The following is a 21,587-nucleotide window of genomic DNA, read 5'->3' as shown; positions in this document are numbered from 1 at the left end:
CCATCCGACACCCCTTCTTGCTCCTTCCCAGCCCCTTTCACGTGCGCTCTGGATGGGCTGTCATCCTTCCCTTAGACGTGAGCTCCCCGAGGACATGTGTCTGTGTCTGCTGTGGCCTTACTGCAGAGCTGGCCTTGTCCTGTGCAAGGCACGAAGTGGTCGTCAATATTCTTCAAATGCATGGATAAGTGACTGTTTCCCTGCCTGTCACCCCTGCAGACGGGGGGCCCCTTGAGGGCAGGACCGCAGGCTGACTCAACTGCCTCATCTGGTGACCTGAGCTGTGGGGGCCGTCCGGGTGGGCAGAGAAGGAGGGGAAGAAAGGAGAGGGGACGGAAGGGGTGGTTGAGAGGGGTGTGTAATTGTAAGCGCCAGGATGTCTTTGACAAGAGTAATGTCTGTGATTTCTCAGCAGGACATTTTCAGGAGGAAAGGGACTCATCTTTCAGTCTCCCTAGAGAACATTACAGCCAATCCTCTGCCTCTGGGCAGTCTCCTACCCAAAGTGCACCCAGCAGAGAGCTTTTGTAAAACATTAAATGTTACACACACACCAAGTGCTTGTACAATTCACCCTCCTACCAGCCACGTTTTGGGATCTCTCTCCTCCCACCTTCCTGCCAGGGCTTGATAATGCCAGACTTTTTCACTTTTGCCAAATTTGTTGGCATGGAGTGATAGTTTGCTGTTTTAATTTACATCTCCCTGGTGCACAGAGAAGATTATTGATCCTTTGGGTTTACTTTCCTGCACGATTAGCTCAGTTTCCTATTGATTTTTCATGTTATTGATTTAGAGAAGCTCTTTATTTATGATGACTACTACAAATCCTTTGCTGAAGACACTGCAAACTAACTTCTTCCCAGTCAGTCTTTTGTCAGTGTTGCCTTCAGGGTCTTTCTGATCCAGGGGCCATGAGGAATCATGGGCTGCTTTACTCTTTCCCCTCTAATTCTGTTTCTAGGTGTCCCAAGTGTCCAGGGCAGCCCGGATGGCCACCCCCAGTCCGAGGATCATCCAGCTGGCAAAGCCCAGGGCTCCAGCCGCCCTGCTGGAAGAGTGGGACCCCATGCCAAAACCCAAGCCACACGTGTCAGACTATAACCACCTCCTTCACCTGGCCAGTAAGCAGGTCCCCGGGGACTTGGCATCTTATGAAGTGTCTTTCCCCACTGGACGCGGGTGGGGGCAGCCAGTCAACTTGGACCTGCTTCTGTCAGATATGTGCTTCCCTAGCTCTACCTGCACTGCAGACCAGCTGTCTGGATCCCTGCGGGCAGTTCATCTGTGGCCTGCATGGGCTCCCTGGGGACTGGCAGAGGGAATTGCTCCCTCTGGGAGGGGACGGTTTGTGGGTCTCCCAGTACAGCAGGTGGGTGCAGAAGGGAAACTTGGGGTGCAGGGCCCGGGCTAAAAGAGCCAAGCTGGGGCACAAGGGCTCTTTACATGGTGTTGGCCTGACTCTCTTCCTGTCCTTTATTTTATTTATTTTTTTATACAGCAGGTTCTTATTAGTTATCCATTTTATACACATCAGTGTATACCTGTCAATCCCAATTGTCCAATTCAGCACACCACTCGCCCCACCCCCCTGCGGCTTTCCCCCTTCATGTCTGTACGTTTGTTCTCTACATCTGTGTCTCAACTCCTGCCCTGCAAAACGGTTCATCTGTACCATTTTCCTAGGTTCCACATACATGTGTTAATATACGATACTTGTTTTTCTCTTTCTGACCTACTTCACTCTGTATGACAGTCTGTAGATCCATCCACGTCTCAAGAAACGACCCAATTTCATTCCTTTTTATGGCTGAGTAATATTCCATTGTATATATGTACCACAACTTCTTTATCCATTCGTCTCTCGATGGGCATTTAGGTTGCTTCCATGACCTGGCTATTGTAAATAGTGCTGCAGTGAACATTGGGGTGCGTTCATTGTTTTTTTTTTTTTTTTTTTGTGGTATGTGGGCCTCTCACTGTTGTGGCCTCTCCCGTTGCGGAGCACAGGCTCCGGACGCACAGGCTCAGCGGCCATGGCTCACGGGCCCAGCTGCTCCGCGGCATGTGGGATCTTTATTTATTTATTTATTAAAAAACCAAACCAAAACAAAAAAAACACGGGTTTGTGCCCCTGGACAGGGGCACAAACCCGTGTCCCCTGCATCGGCAGGCAGACTCTCAACCACTGTGCCACCAGGGAAGCCCCACATGCGTCTTTTTGAATTATGGTTTTCTCTGGGTTTATGCCCAGGAGTGGGATTGCTGGGTCATATGGTAGTTCTATTTTTAGTTTTTTAAGGAACTTCCATACTGTTCTCTATAGTGGCTGTATCAATTTACATTCCCACCAACAGTGCAAGAGGGTTCCCTTTTCTCCACACCGTCTCCAGCATTTGTTGTTTGTAGATTTTCTGATGATGCCCATTCTAACTGGTGTGAGGTGATACCTCATGGTAGTTTTGATTTGCATTTCTCTAATAATTAGTGATGTTGAGCAGCTTTTCACGTGCTTCTTGGCCATCTGTATGTCTTCTTTGGAGAAATGTCTATTTAGGTCTTCTGCCCATTTTTGGATTGGGTTGTTTGTTTCTTTAATATTGAGCTGCATGCGCTGTTTATATATTTTGGAGATTAATCCTTTGTCCATTGATTCGTTTGCAAATATTTTCTCCCATTCTGAGGGTTGTCTTTTCGTCTTGTTTATGGTTTCCTTTGCTGTGCAAAAGCTTGTAAGTTTGCTTAGGTCCCATTTGTTTATTTTTGTTTTTATTTCCATTACTCTAGGAGGTGGATCAAAAAAGATATTGCTGTGATTTACGTCAAAGAGTGTTCTTCCTATGTTTTCCTCTAAGAGTTTTATAGTGTCCAGTCTTACATTTAGGTCTCTAATCCATTTTGAGTTTATTTTTGTGTATGGTGTTAGGGAGTGTTCTAATTTCATTCTTTTACATGTAGCTGTCCAGTTTTCCCACCACCACTTATTGAAGAGACTGTCTTTTCTCCATTGTATATCTTTGCCTCCTTTGTCATAGATTAGTTGACCATAGGTGCGTGGGTTTATCTCTGGGCTTTCTATCTTGTTCCATTGATCTATGTTTCTGCTATTGTGCCAGTACCATATTGTCTTGATTACTGTAGCTTTGTAGTATAGTCTGAAGTCAGGGAGTCTAATTCCTCCAGCTCTGTTTTTTCCCCTCAAGACTGCTTTGGCTATTTGGGGTCTTTTGTGTCTCCATACAAATTTTAAGAATTTTTGTTCTAGTTCCATAAAAAATGCCATTGGTAATTTGATAGGGATTACATTGAATCTGTAGATTGCTTTGGGTAGTATAATTTTCACAATATTGATTCTTCCAATCCAAGAACATGGTATATCTCTCCATCTGTTGGTATCATCTTTTTTTTTTTTTTTAAAAGCAAGCATCTGCCTTTTGAAAAAAAATTAATTAATTAATTTATTTTTGGCTGTGTTGGGTCTTCATTTCTGTGCGAGGGCTTTCTCTAGTTGTGGCGAGTGGGGGCCACTCTTCATCGCAGTGAGCGGGCCTCTCACTGTCGTGGCCTCTCTTGTTGCGGAGCACAGGCTCCAGACGCGCAGGCTCTGTAGTTGTGGCTCACGGGCCTAGTTGCTCCACGGCATGTGGGATCTTCCCAGACCAGGGGTCAAACCCGTGTCCCCTGCATTGGCAGACAGATTCTCAACCACTGCACCACCAGGGAAGTGCCCTGTTGGTATCATCTTTAATTTCTTTCATCAGTGTCTTATAGTTTTCTGCATACAGGTCTTTTGTCTCCCTAGGTAGGTTTATTCCTAGGTATTTTATTCTTTTTGTTGAAATGGTAAATGGGAGTGTTTCCTTAATTTCTCTTTCAGAGTTTTCATCATTAGTGTATAGGAATGCAAGAGATTTCTGTGCATTAATTTTGTATCCTGCAACTTTACCACATTCATTGATTAGCTCTAGTAGTTTTCTGGTGGCATCTTTAGGATTCTCTATGTATGGTATCATGTCGTCTGCAAACAGTGACAGTTTTACTTCTTCTTTTCCAATTTGTATTCCTTTTATTTCTTTTTCTTCTCTGATTGCCGTGGCTAGGACTTCCAAAACTATGTTGAATAATAGTGGTGAGAGTGGACATCCTTGTTTTGTTCCTGATCTTAGAGGAAATGCTTTCAGTTTTTCACCATTGAGAATGATGTTGGCTGTGGGTTTGTCATATACGGCCTTTATTATGTTGAGGTAGGTTCCTTCTGCCCACTTTCTGGAGAGTTTTTATCATAAATGGGTGTTGAATTTTGTCAACAGCTTTTTCTGCATCTATTGAGATGATCATACGGTTTTTATTCTTCAATTTGTTAATATGGTGTATCACATTGGTTGATTTGCATATATTGAAGAATCCTTGCATCCCTGGGATAAATCCCACTTGATCGTGGTGTATGATCCTTTTAAAGTGTTGTTGGATTCTGTTCGCTAGTATTTTCTTGAGGATTTTTGCATCTATATTCATCAGTGATATTGGTCTGTAATATTCTTTTTTTGTAGTATCTTTGTCTGGTTTTGGTATCAGGGTGGTGATGGCCTCATAGAATGAATTTGGGAGTGTTCCTTCCTCTGCAATTTTTTGGAAGAGTTTGAGAAGGATGGGTGTTAGCTCTTCTCTAAATGTTTGATAGAATTCACCTGTGAAGCCATCTGGTCCTGGACTTTTGTTTGTTGGCAGATTTTTAATCACAGTTTCAATTTCATTCCTTGTGATTGGTCTGTTCATATTTTCTATTTCTTCCTGGCTCAGTCTTGGAAGGTTATACCTTTCTAAGAATTTGTCCATTTCTTCCAGGTTGTCCATTTTATTGGCATAGAGTTGCTTGTAGTAGTCTCTTAGGATGCTTTGTATTTCTGTGGTGTCTGTTGTAATTTCTCCTTTTTCACTTCTAATTTCATTGATTGGAGTCCTCTCCCTCTTTTTCTTGATGAGTCTGGCTAATGCTTTATCAATTTTGTTTACCTTCTCAAAGAACCAGCTTTTAGTTTTATTGATCTTTGCTATTGTTTTCTTTGTTTCTATTTCTTTTATTTCTGCTCTGATCTTTATGATTTCTTTCCTTCTGCTAACTTTGGGTTTTGTTTGTTCTTCTTTCTCTAGTTCCTTTAGGTGTAAGGTTAGATTGTTTATTTGAGATTTTTCTTGTTTCTTGAGGTAGGCTTGTATAGCTATAAACCTCCCTCTTAGAACTGCTTTTGCTGCATTCCATAGGTTTTGGATCGTCGTGTTTTCATTGTCATTTGTCTCTAGGTATTTTTTTGATTTCCTCTTTGATTTCTTCAGTGATCTCTTGGTTATTTAGTAACATATTGTTTAGCTTCCATGTGTTTGTGTGTTTTACGTTTTTTTTCCCTGTAATTGATTTCTAATCTCATAGCGTTGTGGTCAGAAAAGATGCTTGATATGATTTCAGTTTTCTTAAATTTACTGAGGCTTGATTTGTGACCCAAGATGTGATCTATCCTGGAGAATGTTCCATGCGCACTTGAGAAGAAAGTGTAATCTGCTGTTTTTGGATGGAATGTCCTATAAATATCAATTAAATCTATCTGGTCTATTGTATCATTGAAAACTTCTGTTTCCTTATTTATTTTCATTTTGGATGATCTGTCCATTGGTGTAAGTGAGGTGTTAAAGTCCCCCACTATTAGTGTGTTACTGTCGATTTCCTCTTTTATAGCTGTTAGCAGTTGCCTTATGTATTGAGGTGCTCCTATGTTGGGTGCATATATATTTATAATTGTTATATCTTCTTCTTGGATTGATCCCTTGATCATTATGTAGTGTCCTTCCTTGTCTCTTGTAACATTCTTTATTTTAAAGTCTATTTTATCTGATATGAGTATTGCTACTCCAGCTTTCTTTTGATTTCCATTTGCATGGAATATCTTTTTCCATCCCCTCTCTTTCAGTCTGTATGTGTCCCTAGGTCTGAAGTGGGCCTCTTGTAGACAGCATATGTATGGGTTATGTTTTTGCATCTATTCAGCAAGCCTGTGTCTTTTGGTTGGAGCATTTAATCCATTCACGTTTAAGGTAATTATCAATATGTATGTTCCTTTGACCATTTTCTTAATTGTTTTGGGTCTGTTTTTGTAGGTCCTTTTCTTCTCTTGTGTTTCCCACTTAGAGAAGTTCCTTTAGCATTCGCTGTAAAGCTGGTTTGGTGGTGCTGAATTCTCTTAGCTTTTGCTTGTCTGTAAAGCTTTTGATTTCTCCATCGAATCTGAATGAGATCCTTGCTGGGTAGAGCAATCTTGGTTGTAGGTTCTTCCCTTTCATCACTTAAGTATATCATGCCACTCCCTTCTGGCTTGTAGAGTTTCTGCTGAGAAATCAGCTGTTAACCTTATGGGGATTCCCTTGTATGTTTTTTGTCATTTTTCCCTTGCTGCTTTCAATAATTTTTCTTTGTCTTTAATTTTTGCCAATTTGATTACTATGTGTCTTGGCATATTTCTCCTTGGATTTATCCTGTATGGGACTCTCTGTGCTTCCTGGACTTGGGTGGCTATTTCCTTTCCCATGTTAGGGAAGTTTTCGACTATAATCTCTTCAAATATTTTCTCTGGTCCTTTCTCTCTCTCTTCTCCTTCTGCGACCCCTATAATGCGAATGTTGTTGCGTTTAATGTTGTCCCAGAGGTCTCTTAGGCTGTCTTCATTTCTTTTCATTCTTTTTTCTTTATTCTGTTCTGCAGCAGTGAATTCCACCATTCTGTCTTCCAGGTCACTTATTCATTCTTCTGTCTCAGTTATTCTGCTATTGATTCCTTCTAGTGCAGTTTTCATTTCAGTTATTGTATTGTTCATCTCTGTTTGTTTGTTCTTTAATTCTTTCAAGTCTTTGTTAAACATTTCTTGTGTCTTCTCGATCTTTGACTCCATTCTTTTTCCGAGGTCCTGGATCATCTTCACTATCATTATTCTGAATTCTTTTTCTGGAAGGTTGTCTATCTCCACTCCATTTAGTTGTTTTTCTGGGTTTTTATCTTGTTCCTTCATCTGGTACATAGCCCTCTGCCTTTTCATCTTGTCTATCTTTCTGTGAATGTGGTTTTTGTTCCACAGGCTGCAGGATTGTAGTTCTTCTTGCTTCTACTGTCTGCCCTCTGGTCCGGCCCGCAGTCCCCAGGACTGTTGCGGCTTCGACTGCTGGGGCCCCTCCAGAGCCGGCAGCCACCATGAGGCCACCCTCCCCTCGGGCTCCAGGGCAGTTCAGTGACGGTGGAGGGAACAGACCCCGAGCCAGGAGTTCCAGCTCTGGAAACGCGGGCTCCATTCTGGGCCTCTTCCTGTCCTTTAAAACAAAGGACATACCTGGTTCCCCCACAACAAAAGTAAAATGCACTAATTGTAGAGAGTTTGAAAAATGCAGAAGAGCATGAAGAAAGGAATCTAGCCACCCAAAGGTAGTCAGAGGCTTAGGAAAATTCACTGTGTATCCCCGGCTCCTAGCACATGGTCACCAGAGAGCTTGATTGGCTGTTTTGGTATAATCTGCTGTGTCCTATTTTCTCCATTTCCTAATTCCTTTTTTTTTTTTTTTCCTGCGGGGGAGGTGGGTATTGATTTGCAGCAGCTCTTTATATAAGATGATCACTAACCCTATGTCGAGCACATTGCAAAATAACTTCTTCCCAGTCTTTTTTCTTTCGAGCTTGCTTGTGGGATCTTTTGTTTGTTTGTTTATTCATTCATTCGTCTGTTACCTTAATATTTGTTAAAGTATTTGTTGAATTTGTTACGACTGGTTAAATGAACAGAAACACAAATACACACGCACTTCTCTCTCAAACCATCCTGTCTCACACACATATGCATGAACACACACGTCTGGAATATAAGCACATGTACATTTGTACATGCACATGCGTGTATATTCATCCAGGCTTCAGGAGCACATATCAATGCACATCCGTGTGTGTATGGATAAAACTGGTGTAGGGCTGTGTTTTTCAAACCGCAGACTTCCACCCACTCATGGTTGTGACCAGCGTTTAAGAAGTGAAGTGAGGGGCTTCCCTGGTGGTGCAGTGGTTGAGAGTCCGCCTACCGATGCAGGGTACACTGGTTCGTGCCCTGGTCTGGGAGGATCCCATATGCCACAGAGCAGCTAGGCCCGTGAGCCATGGCCACTGAGCCTGCGGGTCCGGAGCCTGTGCTCTGCAATGGGAGAGGCCACAACAGTGAGAGGCCCGCAGACCGCAAAAAAAAAAAAAAAAAAGAAGTGAAGTGAGGACGCATGCAGTGCAGGGGCCACGTGGGGTGGGCACTGGTCCATGCCGTTTTGCATTTGTGGGTTCTGTGTGGCCGTGGACCAGTCACACTCTCAAGCTGTGACCAGATTTTTGGAGCCCAGATGTTACAACAAAGGGAATGCCCCTGAGTCTCCCTGAGGACTCCCAGACAGGTGGGCTCTGGGCAGGTCCTCCCAAGGTCCCCGAGCCCCTCCCTTTTGGGGGCCCCAGCACATGTCGCCTGCCTAGGAGTTGTAGTCCAGCCTGAGGCTGGTGGAAGGGCCCCCCCTTCTTTTCACCGAGGGCCTCTCGCCCGAACTGTGGGTTGTCTGCTGACTAGGGGGAGGGCCCTTTTGCGATTGCATGGTGTTGGAGCAAAGAGGGGTTTGGAAAGGCAGCCCTCAAAACCAAGGGGCCCAAAGTTAAGGCAGTGGTCACCGGTGGCCACCAGCGGTCACCTCTCTCCTGGTCCCCGCGCAGACCATGCCCCATGGCTCCCACTGTGGAGGAAGGGGTGGCAGAGAGGTGGCGAAGGGGGCTGAGCAGGAGAAGGGCCGGGGGTCCCGACAGGTGAACGGAGGGGGCTGGCTGAGCCACAGGTCTGCTCTGAGAGCTGTCTGTCCACGACTAAAATGGAATGAAAGCCAATCCATCCATTGATTTAAATCAATTAACAGATTTTATTAAAATTAAAAACTATAAAAGCCCAGCCCATATCGGGTACTGGTCCCATGTGGCTGGTGGGACCCTGTGGAGAGGGCCCACCTGGGGCTGCAGGTACAGTGGCAGCGGGGGCTGCCTGAGCCCCTTCCTCAACCCCCGGCCGCCAGGGCACCTTTTTCTGCTCCCTCTGAGTCCCCCATCTGGGACCCATGGCCATTTGAAATGTTTTTTCTTTACAGTTCACCCTTTCACAGTGCAAAATTCAGTACTTTCCAGTACGTTCACAGAGCTGTGCACCCACCAACACAATCAATTTTATTTTATATTTATGTCATTTAAAAAAATTGTATATTATTTTATTTTTTAAATTTATTTTTTACTGAAGTATAGCTGATTTTCAATGTTGTTAATTTCTGCTGTACACCAAATGACGTAGTTATACACATATATATATATTCTTTTTCGTATTCTTTTCCATTATGGTTTATCACAGGATATTGAATATAGTTCCCTGTGCTATACAGTAGGACCTTGTTGTTTATCCATCCTGTATATTCTAGTTTGCATCTGCTAATCCCAAACTCCCAATCCAACCCTCCCCCTCTCCACCTCCCCCTTGGCAACTACAACTCTGTTCTCTATGTCCAACACAGTCAATTTTAGAACACTGCATCCCCCAAAAAGTGAAGCCCCGTCCCCATCAGCAGTCACCCCCATCCCCTCCCCCAGCCCCTGACAACCAGGAACCCACTCTCTGTGTCTGCAGATCTGCCTGTTCTGGATGTTTCCCATCAATGGAATCACACACTGTGTGTCCTTCTGTGTCTGGCTTCTCTCACTGAGCATCGTGTTCTCAGGGTCCATCCATGTGGTAGTGAGCGTTGAGGCTTCCCCCCTTTACGTGGCTGCGTGATGCTCCCATGTGTGGAGGGACATGTTTGTTTATCCATCATCTGTTGACAGACAGGCCATTAAACTTGGGAGCTCTGACCCAGAAGGCTGATCTCTGTGGGGCAGGTCCGGGGTGGGTGGGTGGCCGCATGCCCCAGGCTCCGGCTTCTGATGCCACCCCGCTCTCCCGCCCTCTCCAGTGCCCAAGGCCCAGTCGGACAAGTGTATTCCTGACCGAGACCCGTGCTGGGAGGTGCTGGAGGTCACCAAGAAGGCGGTGGCCAGTCCCCGCATCGTCTCCCTGGCCAAACCCAAAGTGCAGAGGGACCTGAGCGAGGGCTACAACCCCCTACCACGTCTCTCCAGCCTCCCTGGTGGCTCGTGCGTCCCTTCGCCTGCACGAGCTTGCCACCCCCAAGAGTGTCACCAAAAAAGCATGAGCAGCCCAGGCCTGGCCACTCAGCCCGTTCCCAGTAAACACCCAAGTGCAGCCTGACCCTGTGTGTGGCTCTGAGCGCTTTGGCCTGGAGCCAGGAGGGCAGCGGGGGCCCGGAGGAGACAGTAATAATAATGTTTATGTTTGCATCCAACCTGCAATCCTGCAGTCCCTTTTCCCCAGTCACGTTCCCCTGGCGTCTCCAGCCCCTCGGGTGGCAGACTCCACGCTCTCCCACATCAGAATTTTCCCTCTGAACCACTTCTGTCCCAACTTGCTTATCCAGCCGCATCCTGGGCGTCCACAGCACCTCAAACTCAGTGACCTCCATAAGAAACCAGCCAATGCCTGTTGCGTGATTATGATCTTTGCAGTGACCCGACGGGGGGACTATCAGTGTCTCCCCTGTGCTGAGGTGGAGGCTGAGGGTCACAGAGTTTGTGAAAGACCCACAGGAGTTTCCCACAGCGGCTGGGACAACTCACCATGAACCAGGGGCTGAAAACCACACAGACTGGTTCTCTGACAGTCGTGAGGTCAGGAGTCCAGCTCAGGTCTCACGGGGCTAAATCCAGGTGTGGGCAGGGCTGGTCCTTCCGGAAGCTCCAGGGGAGCATCAGTTCCCACCTTTTCCAGCTTCTAGAGGTGCTGCAGCCCTGGCTCGCGGCCCCTCCTGCATCCTCACAGCCAGCAGTGCAGCATCTCCCGTCTCTCTCTGCCTCTGACCCTCCTGCCTCCCTCTTATAAGGACCCTGGGATGACGCTGGACCCCTCGGGGAATCCAGGGTCCTCCCCATCTCAGGGGCCTTAACTTAATCCCACCCGCAAAGTCCCCTCTGCCCTGTGAGGCGACACATCCGCAGGGCCCAGGAAGGACGTGGGTGTCTTTGGGGGCTCTTATTCTGCTGAGCACAGTGGGAGAGAGATCTTTTCTGTCTCTGCAACCCTAGAGAAAGTCTGGTTTATCTCTGGCTCCGGCTGGACCACTTGGGATCTGATTGCTGGGTCCTGAGCGTGTGATGTGCTGACAGCCCCTCACATCTCTCAGAGCCCAGCAAGCATCAGGTCCAGAGCCACAATCTGAGACCCAGTTATTCCCAGACTCTGTGAGGACATTACTTCACTCAGTAACTTAAAGGACATTTATTGAGTATTTGTAGGTGCAGACCTGGACAGAAGTTCAGAAGAAAAAGGTTAATGATGCAGTGACACACGCGGACGAATGGATGGATGACCTCGCTTGCTCGAGCCTGTGGGCACTGCTGAGTGAAGGCTTGTCGCTGGAGGGCGATGACAGTGCACGCTTGTCCAGTGATGACAGAATCCTCGGCTCTGTCCCCGTTGCTCTGGGGTACAACCGGCAGCTGGAGGCTGCTGTGATGGACACCAGGATCAGATCAACGCAGACTCACGGCCCCGATGATTCGGGAGTCCGTCCTGGAAGCAGGGTGTCCTGCATCCAGCAGGGTGGACTGAGGGGGCAGCTGAATACCAGCCCCAAAGATGTCCGGGTCCCAACCCCTGAAACCTGTGGACGTGGCACTTCGGATGGCCCAGGGGCTCTGCAGACGAGGTCCAGGATTTTGAGATACGGAGGTTATCTTGGATTCCCTGGTGGGTCCAATATCGCCACACATCCTTCTAAGAGGGAGGCTGAGGAAATTGTGTGACACCAAAGCCACCTGCTGTGCTCCAGCTTGAAGAGGGATGAATGCAACCCTGAAAGGACCCACGGTCTCCTCTTGGGGCCTTGGGAGAGAGCGAGGCCCTGCTGACACCAAAATTTCTGTCGCCCAGATAATGAAGGTGTGTTGTTTTAGCTACTGGATTTGTGGTGATTTGCCTCAGCAGAAGGAGGAAACCAGTGCAGATTAGAAATCTTAGAGGTTCTGTCTTTAGACGCTTGGTGACTGCAGTGCTGGCCAACAGTGCACGTCCACCAGTGGGGGATGGTCAACCTTAGGGACCTTGCAAGACAAAACAAAACAAAACAAAACAAAACAAAACTTTAAACCAGCTGAATGTCCAAAACGACGTGCTCGTTCTCTTGTCAAAGACCTCTTCGCATTTTAGCGTTCCTCTTCAAGCTGAGAAAAAAACAAACTTCATACCGCCTCTCCTGAAGAAATAAAATGTAACTTTACCTACACTTAAATCATTGTCTCACGATTTAATGAGTTGATAAAGAAGCGTGTATACTGCCTGTCACCAATGCGATCCATGGTCCACTTTGTTGAGACGGAACAGACAGGAAAATCTATCCTTTTCTGGGTTTTACCAGCACTGAGGCAGGTAAACTAGCCACCGCTGCAATCAACATACACAAGTTTCATCTCCGCCCAAAACCCTGGGGCTGCTCTGTATTCAGGCTGTTCTCCCACCTGGGCCCTGGCAACCGCTCACTTGTTCTCTGTCCCTACAGGCTGGAGTTTCTAGGGCGCAGGTAAACGGGGCAGGTGTGCGGGCGGAGGAGACTCCGTGTGACCTTCTCACTCTGGGGTTTGATGCTGGTTCACAGCTCAGGGTCAGGATTTGCCCTGTGACCCACTCCGGGATCACACTGAGTTTGTCCCGTTTACATCTCCTGATAGGACCAGTATCGGGGCTTAGTTCTTCCTATTTATGTTACACTTTCAACTGCTGTTACTTCTTTTGTTTGTTTCTTAAATCTTTCAAAATACGACTCATGCTTTGTGTCAGAGGCTAGGTCTCCAGGAAACAGACTGCGAGACAGAGGCTGAGACAGGAAAATGAGTGGGGACGGCCCTTGTGGTCACCACCGTCCAGGCAGTGAAGGATGCAAAGTCTCCGTACATCCCATGGGGAGCTCTGGAGCTTCACCCCTGTCCCCTGTTGGCCACAGGTGCTGGGCCTGGACGCGGCAGCCTCTGCGACGAATAGGTGACATCTCTCTTCAGCCACCGATGTTCCCAGCAGCTGGGAAACTGCTTGTGTGTGTGTTTGGGGGGCGCATGGTGCCCACAGCACCCACTAGCCACCCCTGAACTGCTCAGCTCGGGGTGATGTGCTCTGGACATGGTCCCTCCAGGATCTCTTTTTCTAGGGGGAAAACTTGGAATAGAAAGATTAGTGGGTGAACCACAGCCCCACCGCTGCCCCGAGCTGCACGCTCCCACCACCCCTCACCTCCCCGAGCTCTCCCTCCGCTAGGCTAAGACGCTTAGCTGCTGGGGTGGCCCAGACCTCACCCCACGCGCCATCGAAATGGCAGAGAAGCGCCAGGAGCAAGGGACGCGGGGACGCTCTGCCCGGCCTACCTCCTGGATGGCGCGTCCTCTGTGCCTTCACCTTGGCTGTTCCTGCTGCCACGAACACCCTCTGCAGCCTCCCCTCTTCCTCTCTGACCTCTCCGCTGAACACAGTGCTTTTTATTTTCTTAGTTTCATTTCTTGTACTCTTTATTTGAAAATCATTCAGGTTTACAGAATAATTGCAAGAATAAGTATAGTAAAAAAAAACCCCAAACTGCATACCTTTCCCCAGATTCAGCTATTAACGGTTTGCCCCCCTTGCTTGCTTGTTTGCTGTCTCTCCCTGTCCATATTTTATAGACAGAAAATATACTTTTCTGAAGTTCTTGAGAGTGAGCTGCATACATAGTGGCACTTTACCCCTGTCATCGTCCACTGGGGCGGCTCTAACAAAAAGGCCACGGACTGGGGCTTATAAGTAACAGAAATGTATTTCTCACAGTTCTGGAGAGTGGAGTCCGAGATCGAGGTGCCAGCAGATTTGGGGTCTGGTGAGGATTGCTTCCTTGTTCTCGCTGTGTCCTCACAGAGCAGAAGGGGTGACGGAGGTCTCTGGGGTCTCTTCAACCAGGGCACTAATCCTATTCATGGGGGCTCCGCCCTCATGATCTAATCACCTCCCAAGGGCCCCACCTCCTAATACCATCACATTGGGGATTATGTTTCCATATACAAATTTTTAGGGTACACAGATATTTAGTCTATAGTAGCCCCTAAATACTTCAGCATGAATTTTCAAAGAAGAACATTCTTTTACATAACCAGAGAACAGCTACTGATTCCAGTAAACTTAATGTTGATGCAATGCATTTATTCCATCTGCATCTGAATTTCAGTTTTGTCAATTGACCTAATAATTTCCCTCTGCCCAGGGGCTTCCCTGCTGGTCCAGTGGTTAAGTCTCCATCCTCCCAATGCAGGGGGCCCAGGTTTGATCCCTGGTCGGGGAACTAAGATCCTGCATGCATGCCGCAACTAAGAGTCCGCATGCCACAACTAAGACCCGGCACAGGCTAAATAAATAAATTAAATAAATATTAAAAAAAAATTTCCCTCCGCCCTACTGGAGCCAGCCTAGCATCAGGCATTGTGTTTAGTTGTCACGTCTGGCAGATTTCCACAGATCAGCCTTTTATGGCACTAATATTTCTGAAGAATACTGTCCTTTTCTCTCCCTGTTAATAGAATGTTCCTTATTTCGGGTTTGTGTGAAGCTCCTCAGGTATAGACACAGGTTATGCATTCCTGGGCATAAGTGATCCTTTCTCTGGGCACCCATCTGCCCCTCACTTGTGGTGTTCATTTTTCTCACCTGGCTGAAATGTTGCCTCATTTATCCACTCTAATAATAGTCTGTGGGAAGAGACTTTCACTTTTTTTTTAAAATTTATTTTATTGAAGTATAGTTGATTTACAATGTTGTGTTTAATTTCTGCTGTACTGCAAAGTGATTTAGTTATACATATATATACACTCTTTTCATATTCTGTTTCATTATGGTTTATCACAGGATATTGAATATAGTTTCCTGTGCTATACAGTAGGACCTTGTTGTTTTCCGTTCTGTATATAATAGTTTGCATCTGCTAATCCCAAACTCCCAAACCACCCCTCTCCACCCTCCTCCCCCTTGGCAACCACAGGTCTGTTCTCTACATCTGTGAGTCTGTTTCTGTTTCGTATTCATTTGCGTCATATTTTAGATTCCACATATAAGTGATATCATACAGTATTTGTCTTCCTCTGTCTGGCTTACTTCGCTTAGTGTGAAAATCTCTAGGTCCATCCTTGTTGCTGCAAATGGCATTATTTCATTCCTTTTTATGGCTGGGTAATATTCCATTATATATATATATATACCACATCTTCTTTATCCATTCATCTGTCAATGGACATTTAGGTTGTTCCCATGTCTTAGCTATTGTGAATAGTGCTGCTACGAACATTTGGGTGCATGTATCTTTTTGAATTACAGTTTTGTTCAGATACACACCTAGGAGTGGGATTGCTGGATCAAACGGCAACCCTATTTTTAGTTTTTAAGGAACCTCCATACTGTTTTCCATAGTGGCTGTACCGATTTTCATTCCCACTGACAGTGTAGGAGGGTTCCCTTTTCTCCACACCCTCTCCAGCATTTGTAATTTGTAGACGTTTTGATGATGGCCATTCTTACTGGTGTGAGGTGATACCTCATTGTAGTTTTGATTTGCATTTCTCTAATAATTAGCGATGTCGAGCATCTTTTCATGTGCCTGTTCACCGTCTGTATGTCTTCTTTGGAGAAATGTCTATTTAGGTCTTCTGCCCATTTTTTGATTGGGTTGTCTGTTTTTTTTTTGTTGACTTGTATGAGCTATTTGTATATTTTGGATATTAAGCCCTCGTCGGCTGCATCATTTGCAAATATTTTCTCCCAGTCTGTAGGTTGCCTTTTCATTTTGTTTATGGTTTCCTTTGCTGTACAAAAGCTTGTAAGTTTGCTTAGGTCCCATTTGTTTATTTTTGCTTTTATTTCTGTTGCCTTGGGAGACTGACCTAAGAAAACATCGGTAAGATTTATGTCAGAGAATGCATTGCCTCTGTTCTCTTTTAGGAGTTTTATGGTTTCATGTCTTATATTTAAGTCTTTGAGCCATGTTGAGTTTATTTTTGTGTATGGTGTGAGGGAGTGTTCTAACTTCATTGATTTACATGAGGCTGTCCAACTTTCCCAACACCACTTGCTGAAGAGACTTTTTTCCACTGTATATTCTTGCCTCTTTTGTCGAAGATTAATTGACAGTAGGTGTATGGGTATATCTCTAGGCTCTGTATTCTGTTCCATTGATTCATGTCTGTTTTTGTGCCACTACCATGCTGTTTTGATGACTGCAGCTTTGTTGTATGGGGAAGAGACTTTCAGAGAGGGATGAACGCATCCCTCTCTTCATCCGAATCGCCCTGCTCCCCTGCATTTCATGGCTATTTGATGATTCTTGTCAAAGAGTCTCCTCTGGTTGCCCCAGGCTGACTCAAGCCCTTTCCCTTGGTTCCTGCCACGTGTGATGATGACACAGAGCCCTACTGTCACCGCATCTGTTGGTGCATTTCCTTGCCTCACTGGAACTCTGGCTGTCCAGCGCCCAGTTGAGGGTGGCAGGGCACACTGACTGACTGACTGATTGATTGAGCAAGGACCCTCTGTCACAAGGGCCTGAACTCTCAGTCTGGGTGATGTATGCCAAGGTGAGTGGGGGCCCACGACTCATGTAACGTGTGACTCGTGCAGAGAGCAGGGCAGGCCTTCTAACAGAGGTTCTCTCTCCTGGCTGGTAGGTTCTCCGAGCGCTGGCATAATGCTTTTACATCAAGCATCGAATACGGTGCGTCTCACCTCCCCAGCACGCTGATGACACCGATATCAACAACAGCTTGGAAAGGACTGGGGCTCCTGAGTCCCCCCCTCCCCCATTGCACTCTTCCCGGTTTGTGCAAGCCAGAAACCTGGGGGGCCTGCTCTCTGCTTCTGCTCCAGCCACACCCTAGTCTCTGCTCAGGCCTCCTCACTGGCCCCCATGCCCCCTCTGTCTACACCTTCCGCCTGGATGCCCCCAGCTCGTCTCTAAGATGCGAGACGTGGGGGAATCCTTGTCAGGACCACTTTGTTCACTCTCCCCCTCAGTGCCCAGCGCGGGCCCATCACGTTTCACCCATTAGTTACAACCCATGACAAACACAGTTCCAGAGCCAGCGGCCGGGCAGGCCTCCACCTCCCCTGCCCACCCTGGGCACTCGGGTTCCAAGCCTCCAATGAGATCCGTCATCACTGGTGCAAACGTGCGGAAAGTTCTAGAACCTCGCTGCCCAGGCTTCAGTCCGGGCTCTTCCGCTCGCTCGTGCCCGGGTGGCCTGTCACTCCTGGGCTCCGTGTCTTTACCTGTAACACGGGGGCACTACAGATTGGAAGGAGGAACTGGGACCAGTGCTTAAGGTGTGCTTATCAGGAATTGGCACTTCCACCACGGCACCGCCACCTCCCAGACGAGGCCAAGGTCCGCGAGACCCCGCAACCCGCGTATCCCGCGCCCGCCCGCGCGTCCCCGTCCGCGCACCTACTACGCGCCCGCCCGCCCGCGCCCCGCCCCCGGCCCCGCCCCGGCGCCCCCGCCCGCCCAGGGGCTGCAGCCAATGAGCGCGCGGCCCCGCATCCGGGGATCCCGGCGCGGCCACCGCCTCCCGCGCACACACGGCCATGGCGGAGGTGAGTGAGCGGGCTAGGGGAGCCGGCCCCCGCCCAGGCTTGCGCCCCCGCCGCCCGGCCCGGCCGCGTGGGGGCTCCGAGCCCGGAGACCGCTGCCCGGGGCTCAGGGCCGGGCCGCGGCGCTGCTTCCGTCGGGGCCCGAGGGGCGCTGGGCTCCGTCGGCGGCCGCCCCCGGCCCCCCCTCCCGGCTGCCACATCGCGGGCGGCAGAGCGCATGTGTGGCGCGGGGGGCGGGGGCGTGGGGTGGGGAGGGGGCTGCGGGGGCGGGGAAGGGTGCGCGCCCGAGGTTTCCCGCTCCCCCGCCCGCCGCCCCCGGCGCCCGCCCCGCGTCTGCCAACTTAGCGGAGCACGCGCTCTCTCCGGACCCCGACTCACCAGACCATCGCCCGCTGGGCCCCCGCCCGCTGGCCACCCCCTCTTCCCCCGCCAGCGGGGCTTGCCCTGCAGAGTCGCGCTCCCTCCGGACCCCAGCCCGCTGACCCCCCCACCCCCGCGGCTCTGACCCCAAGGAGTCGCGCTCCCGCCGGACTCCGGGCGGGACTGGAGCTCTGACCTGGGGCCCTCACGGCGCGGATCCGGCCCGCGGGGGGCGTAGGGCTGCCTTTACCGGCGGCTTGAAGTTACTTCTCCGAGCCTCTTCTCTCTGTCCGTCCGGAAAGCGGGCCCAAGACCCCTTACCCCAAATTCTTGGGGCCAGATGGATGTTGGAGTTCAGTGTTTCGGATTATGAGGGTTTGGGGTGTGATGTTTGAGCAGACTCACCTGGGATCGTCGGGATCAAGACACTGAATAGCTTCGTGGCGGGTCAAACCAGGGATGAAAAACTTTCACTTTGAGGGCTTTTTTGAATGTCGGATAAAACAGTGCGAACCTGCTCTCACTTTATAGGGCCCTAGTGAGGATGAAATGAATAATGCACCTATTAGGGACTCAGCAAACGTGACTCTTAACGCAGACGTTCTGTTTGGGGATGCCAAGAAGGTCCCTGGACTCAGCAAGTGATCCTCACCCAATGAGTGGGGCCGCCCAGGCCCAGAGAGGAGCAGGCACCCACGCGGTGAGGTGCAACCGGGTCCTGGGATGCTCGGCCTGGTTATGGGGCCACACTGGGTGTTTGTATCTTGGCACACTGTGGGTGGATGTTGTGGAGGGCAGGACTGGTCATACTCTCCCACCAGTGACCTTCTCAGAGGCAGCGACAGGCCCTGCGTTTGCGCCAAATAGGGTGTGGGCATCTCAGTCCAAGGCCAGACCTCCCCTGCTAGTTCCTGCCTTATGCTGGGTGGCTGGACCCAAAGGGCCCTTCCAGAGTAGTTCTCCTACCTTTCCTACCTTAGAGGGTGTTTGGGGAAACAGGCCTCCTGGGTGGTGGCTGGACTTGTGGGACGGAGGCAGAAGCCAGTCTCCCAATGGCCCAGCAGGGGCACGGCGCTCTGTGTGTGCGTCTGCCCCAGGGGCCAGCTGTCTTGGCCTGGCAGGTAGCTGCGTGTTACAGGTGGATGGGGCAGACTCCCAGCCAGCCCGCCCTGAGCGCTGCGGGGTTTGGCTGTTGACTCTGCCCTGCCCAGTGTCACGGCAGCCGGGTGTCCAGGGTGCTCCTGTTGTCCTGTGTCCAGTTTGGGGTGGTGCCTGTTGAGTGAATTGGGGTTGGTTTCCTAAAAGAAAGTCCATATGCCTGGCTCCATGGGAGGCCCTTAGGGCCTGGCAGTGAAGGACAACAGGTGTGCAAATTCCAGTCGTGGTGGGCATGGCCAGCCTCTGCCCAGGAGACCCGTTGTATTTCTGGAGCCTCTTACTTTGTGTGACCTTGGGTTGGTCACTCTCTCTGAGATGGGGAGGTCTCATGAGATCGTGGCTCCATGCTTGCACAGAGAAGCTGAACCTTGTGCAGTCACTGTCTTGAACTGATAAAAATGGCGATTCGTAACCGAGCAGTAAGTTCTTGATCAGGATTAGCTGCCTGATTTTTGTTGTCGCCAAAGTAGCCATCAGCACCGTGAGAGAAGGTGGGGTGCTTCATACTGTTTTCCTCGCGGATCCCAGCTTACTCTTTGAAAAACCTGAGTCCACCATCTCTGTCTTGTGCTTAAAAGACACGGCTTTTTGTTGTCCTCAGGGGAAAGCGCATCTCCTCCCCGTGACCCTTGGCCCGGTGGCATGATCTCTGAGGATCTCCCCCTGCACCCTTCTCCACCCCCTGGGCTCCTTCTGTTTCCCTGTGCTGTCTGCAGCCTTGGGGGGACTTGCTGTGTGGTGCCGTCCCGCTGCCCTGGAGGCCTCTGCCTGGAGACGGCCACACAGGCCCTCCCTAGTTGTGCAGGCCCCCTACCCCATTTTCTCCCCCTCAGTACTGTGCACATCTGCTTGTTTGTTATCTGTATCCCCAACGAGATGGGTGACTCGTCAAGACTGGACAGGCAGAACCTGTTTGTCGATTGACTGCTGTGCACCCAGTGCCTCTTGCCTCCCGGCCCAGAGCGGGTGCTCTGCAGGTGGTCAGACAGGGATGAAGTGCTGGGTGGCCCAGCGGGACAAGGCACGTTTGCTGGGTGTGGGCGGGGGGTGGGGGGGTCTAGTTAACGCTGCTGCCTGATGAGTCACCTCAACACTCAGTTCCTCAAAGCAGCCATCGTTTTTTTTTTTTTTTTGCGATATGCGGGCCTCTCACTGCTGTGGCCTCTCCCGTTGCGGAGCACAGGCTCTGGACGCACAGGCTCAGCGGCCATGGCTCACGGGCCCAGCCGCTCCGCGGCATGTGGGATCTTCCTGGACCGGGGCACGAACCCGTGTCCCCTGCATTGGCAGGCGGACTCTCAACCACTGCACCACCAGGGAAGCCCCAGCCATCGGTTTTTAATTACCTGTCACGGTTCTGAGGGCTGACTGGTCCCTCATGTGGTTGCGGTTGGTTGGTGGCGGGGCTGAGCCAGTCCCAGTGGAGGGAAGCTTCCTCGCCCACGTGTGGCTGTGATGCCACCTGCTGGCGTGGCCTCTCCCTGTGGCTTGTGCTTCCTCACAGCATGGGCGGCTGTGGGAACTGCACTGCATTTCACAGCTTAGTCTTGGGGGTCACGTGGAAGCCCTCTCACCAGAGTCCCAGGCCCAGCCCTCGCACAGGGTAGGGAGGCCCGTCGGTGTCCCGTGCCTGGAGGAACGCCTGTGGGTGGCGTGCCCGGGTGCAGCCACCTTGGAGGATGGCCTCCCACACGTCACTGCGGGTTAGGCTCGGAGGGCTGAGCAGGAACCAGACGCTGCTCTGCTTCTTCCAGCAGCGCCTCCATCTGAGCACTGGGCCCAGCCTTCCCGCCCTGGGCTTGCTCCCTCCTCCACCCCACTCGCCTTTGGGACCAAGTCCGTAGAATGCTGTCTTCCTTCCTTCTTTCCTCCCCCCACCCACTTTTTTTTCCTTCTTTTTCTTTTTAACCCAGAACTTGCTTAGTCAGCTCCTCATCCGTTTCCTTCTCCCACTTTGGCAAAACAGGGGCCTTAGGCTTGGGCGGGACCATCCAGGGTGCTGTGAACGGCCGGTGACTGACTTGACCTCTCTGAGCTTCAAGTCGCCTGTTTCTCTTATGAAGAAAATGATTACACAACCTCTTGAGGACCCAGTGAGGAAATCAGTGTGGAAATTCCTACTAAACTTGTTTTTCTAAAATTTGATAATTTAGTTTATTAACTATTGTATTCTATTTTTTTTTCTTTTTTTGTAAACAGCCTTACTGAGGTATAATTCATTTACTATACAATTCACTCATTTTAATGTGTGCGATTCAGTGGTTCTTAGTATATTCA

The sequence above is a fragment of the Hyperoodon ampullatus genome, assembly GCF_949752795.1.
Source record: "Hyperoodon ampullatus genome assembly, chromosome: 4".
NCBI classification, from domain to species: domain Eukaryota; kingdom Metazoa; phylum Chordata; class Mammalia; order Artiodactyla; family Ziphiidae; genus Hyperoodon; species Hyperoodon ampullatus.
The sequence above is the reverse complement of the archived record's forward strand: the minus strand, read 5'-3'. Positions refer to the sequence as shown.